Genomic DNA, 6,168 nt, shown 5'->3' with positions numbered 1-6,168 from the left:
CATGAGAGGGAGTAGAACTTGAAAAAATCAGTGGAAGCGAGAAATTCCGATGAAAATTAAGGAATTAAAAAGAATATTTCAGTGTGAAGTGTTCGAGTCGATGGAATTCATGAACAACGGATATACTATATACATTCTAACTTCAGCAAAAACGTGTGGGTAGTAAATCATAACCTTAAACTGTTAATAAAGTAGTACTCAGAGATTTAGATTCCAACTCTTTCTATGAAGGCGCTGGACGGGCACCTAAAATAATTACCTGAGAAGCTGGGCTGTCGTTCGTACGTCAGTTTGCGTAATAACAGCCTAGTTGATCAGACCTTAATCCACCACGAGGCCATGTCTCAGACCGGGCCAAGGGGGCATTAACCCCCTAAACCTTCTCCAGGTATACTCCTTTTATATAGAAGTAAGGAAATAGAATAATGTGATTGTAATAACATGTTAACCATACTTTTTCCTCCGTGGCCTTGTGGCGCAACGGATAACGCGTCTGACTACGGATCAGAAGATTCCAGGTTCGAATCCTGGCAAGGTCGATCAAGTTTTGTTACATGGCAAATTATGTGTTGAAGACGGGTGACCATGAACATAGCACTTGTAGCTAAAACTAGGTATTCAAAATAGCCTCTCATCAAAACTACGAAATATCAAAGAACAACTGTATCTACGCTATATAAAACACAATAGAGTTTCGCAACAATCTCGGGAAAACTAGATAAGGAGAAATTTAAACTAAAACTAACCCCATAAGAGGATAGAAGGACCCTGAGACACATGATAACAACTGCCAAAATACTCAAGTATTTTAACGTGATGATTAAGGAATGTAATACCGTGTTCGAGAGGACTGAAACAGGTTCATGAGGAACAGTTGAAGGATGACACAGATGCGTCACAACTATATCTGGATATACTTTTTTGCCTCAAAATGAAAAGGAAATGGAATAACTGAACGAAGTGGTGACCTAAGTGTTTCAGAGACAATTCATCCATTTTTATGGAAGGAAAAATGAAGAACTTATAATAACAAGGAAATATAAACAAGGGAAAATTAGACACGGAGATTGAAGAAAGTTTTGTCAAACACATAACACACTTAAATTAAATATTACTAACTAAAGAAAACAATGAAAAACTAAAACAAACTGAAAGCCTGAGCCAAACCTATCACATGAACACCAATACTTTAATTCCACCGGCATGAAGTACGGAGCAGCCCTGGTTACTGAAGTATGTCCAAGATTCACTCAGACCCAGAATGGCTTACGTAGAATAACCACTGGTAGAGATGCGACGACAGAAGCATAAGGTTTGAGCACTTCGTATTGAAGATTTTTTTTTTTTTTTATATTTTATTTAAAACCAATACAGTTTAACATAAAAATAAAGAAACAGTATGGATCTCAATCAAAATAACTGACAAACGGATTGCACCTACATGCTCGCAAGATATTACTGCCAAACATACAACAAGAACTTACGGCAAGAACATAGCTAAAAAAAATTACATGTCACAGGGTCATGAATTGACATAAATACACATTCATTGATGCAAAACCTTACATATATATAAAGTGTACCTATAACATGACATCTGACAAAGGCTCAGTACACTTGGACATAAAATATACAGAGAAGTTATATCAGTTAAATCACATCCTTCGCATTAATCTAAAAACCAAAACCTAACATCATAATCTTACTAGAACATCTACAAACGTATCCCTAATAATACAGCTTTACATATATATATATCAACATACGAATATACAGAAAAAGAATACAGCTTAGAACACAAAAACTGAAGCGCTATACTGTTACAATAAACCCATATACATAATCTCAGACACAAATGGACTGTCACTAAACTGTCTAGATATGTCTGTATACCATACAGACTACAACTTAACATCAAGAACTTAGCAATGACACCAATCCGGTATCAGGGTACAGACCATAATTATAAATCGAATCATATATATATAAAGTATTACATAACGTCTGACCCATGACAAAGGCTCAATACAACAGAAAGGGATATATACATATATATATATATATATATATATATATATATATATATATATATATATATATATATATATATATATATATATATATATATATATATATATATATACACCCACACCCACACACACACACCCACACTACACACGTACACACAATTTTCACAAAATCACATTAATCAGATGCACTGTATGCACAAAGCAAAACAGTATATAAGTATATCCCATCATGTAAAAACCCTGCACGTAACATAAATACAAACTATAACACACTTCAAGTCGCAAATCACTTATTACTCAAGAATCATGTTATACGAGACTGATACGCATCAAAATTATACATAAAAAAATCTACTATATTATACCTACATTCTGAAAAGTGTTATATCTAACATAACGAGACCGTGAGCTCTACATCCACACTTGGCTGCCATAAAGTCTCAATGAAAACCAGGAAACCATTCCAAACCCACATTCACAACACTCTCACGAATCCCCCCCCCAAAGGAGGCGAGCCCGCTGTGACCCCCTGACTCCCTCCAACCTATGAAAACCCCTTCACTCAATCATTATCAATCACAGATTTACGAGAATCCCTAACGTTAGCATTCTATACCCCTCTGAGAAAGCCTGATCCCACCTTCTCCCATACAAATCTCTGTTACGACACATCGTACGATAGAACGTTACCGCAAGAACCTTCCTTCGCTCTTCACTATCCCCTCTCCCACTCATCACCCACGACATATATATATAATCTACCATGATATAATCTAAAGGTCTTATGACACCCTCGTCTAACCCACCCATATCTAGACTTAAAGCACGCAAAACCGACACCCCACGGCCCCCCACCCTCTGTAACAACCTACTTAACCAACACCTAACCTCCTCTAGCCCTTCACAAAAGTAAACTACATGGAACACTGTCTCATCCCCTCCACAGATACCACACCCCCCACCCTCTACAACCTGTCTGTTTCGTAATATCTCACCAGACGGAAGGATCCCATGCAGAAAACGAAACATCACCTCACGCGCCCGAGGGTTTAACTTCATTTTACTAAATCTAAACCAAATACTCTTCCACGCATACATGGGGAACAAACCCTCAACTGGGACAACGCACCTACCTACAAGTAACCTACACAAAACCCTTATACGAACCTTTCTCAGTTCCCTAACCAACATCACAGCCCTCAAAACTATTTCACATTCCCTCAACTCCATTCCTCGATACCACACACCCAGCCTGTCGTGTATCCTTCCCAAACGCCCCGCGTTCACACCCTCACGCAACACTTCCCATTTAATAAACACACATTTAGCCCTCCGTCTCAAATCCATCAACCCCAACCCACCCTGACTTACAGGTAGCATTACAACTTCCCTCCGTAACCAATCACAACGTGAACCCCACAAAAATTTGTACACCTGTCTTAGAATCCCCGCAATCGCTGTCCCTGTAATTGGGAACACAGCTGCAACATGCCAAACCTTACTATACAATAAAATGTTCACGACTACCACTCGCTGTATCAGAGTTAGGTGCTGGGGTCTCAGAACACCTAGACGCCCCACGATCCTTTCCAATAACCTATCCGAGTTTTCCTCCCGCGCCGCAACCATGTCAATCTTATAAATAATACCACAAATCTTTAAAGACACCGCCCAATCTTTAACAACATTACATCTCCCCCCCACAACCCCCACCCAAGAACCCAACCCCATGCACCTTGACTTCACACTATTTACCTGCATACCCGTGGCACTTCCAAATAATTGCACAACCTCGTCCAACACTCCCATTGACATCCCTTCACGAATGAGAACAGTGGTATCGTCAACATATCCAATTAAACCCGGCCAGGCCCTACCACCCCCCACACTTCCCTCACATGGCGTACATAAGCTACGGTCAACCATTCTATAAAAGGGGTCCTGGAAACACGCAAACAATATTTGGGACATGGGGCATCCCTGTCTAAGGCCTCTACCCATTGCAATTTCCCTCCCCATACACCCATTAATCTGTATCCTCATTTTCGCCGTCTTGTACAACGTATTTACCCACTCGACTATTTCCTCCCCAAAACCCTGTCTCCTAAGTATAACCTGCAAAGCTTCCCTTTCCACTCTATCATATGCTCCTTGCCAATCTAGAGCCAACAAAGCCGCCCCTCCACCCTCCACCCTTAGGTTCCACAAAACTTCTCAGCATCCCATGTCCTTCAATCATCGACCTTCCCGGCAACCCAAACTGAGATTTTGACACCACCCTCCCCACAACACATTTGAACCTATTACCTAAAATTTTTGCAAACACCTTATAGTCTGCACACATCAGTGATATGGCTCGGTACTCCCGAAGGGTGGGCTGCCCCTTGACCTTCGGGACCAACACTACAACTGCTGTTACCTGCTTCTTCCCAAAACTTACCCTTCTCCTTCATACGATTAAATAACCTAACTATAAATTCCTTTATCAACGTCCAATGTTGTAAATAAAATTCTACCGGGAGACCGTCAATACCGGGAGCTTTCCCCTTCCTCATTCCCCTTAACGCATTCTCTATTTCCTCTGCCGTAATAGTCCCACCTAAAGCCTTTCTATCACTATTTCCTAAATTACACGTCACATACGTACACACCTTGTCCAACGCCACGTCACCCCCCCCCCCCCACTGTTCCAGTACTTCTCGTACCAAGCCTCCGCATACGCACACATCCCCTTCGTGGTTCGTATCTCCTGCCCTGCTCTATAATTCCCAACCATCTCCGTTACCTCTAAACATGGTATAGCTGTCACCGCCTGCCTTTGCTTTTGATGCCTCAAAACACACGCTGACGGCTTGTCGCCCCAAAGCACTTCCTCCACCCCTGCCTGCACCCTTACAGCTTGAAACCTTTCATTTTGCAACACCCTCAACCTCCCCTTTATTTCAGCTATTTCATCCATAGGAAAATTATTCCCACCCACCCCCCGCCCATAGCAACCTCTTAACATATTCTCTAAATAGTTAGCCAGTCCATATTTTAAATTATTAATACGTTTTCCCTCTCTCACATAAAACTTTCTAATCCTTTCCTTTGCGACACTATCCCACCATGTCACAATGTCATCCACTCCCTGTTGTTCCACACTAAGCTCCCTCCATAGGACTGAAAACCCCTCCAACCCCTCCTCATCACCTAACACACTTATATTTAATTTCCAATAACTTCTATATATGTCCGTGAGCGTCCCCCACCCAACCTCCACCACCACTGCCCTATGATCTGACATTGTAGCCTCAACAGTACTTAAAGATTTCACATCCACTCCCTGAGAAAGGTACACTCTATCTAGTCTCGCAGCATATCCACTCCTAACAAACGTATATTCAGTCTCCCACACCGCCCCCCCCAAAGGCATCACGTAACCTAACATCCCTTAATAAATCCCTAAGAGCCACAGACATATATCCAGCTCCTTTTGGGTCCACATCAGCCACCCTGATTACACTATTCCAGTCCCCACCAACTATCGCCACCTCTGGCAGTGCACTTAAGAAAAACACAAGATCCTCACACACAAAATCATTCTTTACCTTTATGTTATTTTCAGCCGGCGCATACACACTCACAAAAGACACACGCTTACCCATCCACCACCCATCCACACGCAACACCCTCCCTCCCCCTCCTCCCTCGCTTCTCTGCAAAAGAAACGGGCTCGTCTCCTTTATTAAAATTCCAACACCACCTTTTAGACGGAGAGATGGCAGGGTAACTACTCGAAATCCTGCCACCTCCAACACCCTACCCTCTTTAAAATTGTGCTCCTGCAGGAACACAACATCCACTCTAGATTTATTCAGAAAATTACGAAACCAATCTCTCTTCATACCGCTACATAACCCATTAACACTTACAGACATACACCTAAGGCCTATTAAAGTTTCCACCCCTGCTTCCTCTCATCACTCTTTACAACTCCAGAGCTTGAATTTAAGTTTGACACCTTCATGGTGCTCTTTTTCCCTCCCCCCTTCTTCCGGTGCCTCCTATCATGGCTACCACCACCTACACCACTACCTTCACACTTCACCTCAGTCTGTTTCCCAGGCCTTTGTGCAGGCGTAAGGACGTAATCAGA

General features: G+C 42.0%; 1 non-coding gene across 1 annotated transcript; it reads left to right on the top strand.

Moving 5' to 3' along the window:
• Positions 1–466: 466 nt before the first annotated feature.
• Positions 467–539, top strand: TRNAR-ACG (transfer RNA arginine (anticodon ACG)). Its single transcript has one exon. It is a non-coding gene; the product is annotated as a tRNA-Arg (tRNA).
• Positions 540–6,168: the final 5,629 nt, after the last annotated feature.

The sequence above is a fragment of the Cherax quadricarinatus genome, chromosome 27 (genome assembly GCF_038502225.1).
Source record: "Cherax quadricarinatus isolate ZL_2023a chromosome 27, ASM3850222v1, whole genome shotgun sequence".
Taxonomy (NCBI): Eukaryota; Metazoa; Arthropoda; class Malacostraca; order Decapoda; family Parastacidae; genus Cherax; species Cherax quadricarinatus.
This window is presented reverse-complemented; position numbering and strand designations above follow the sequence as displayed.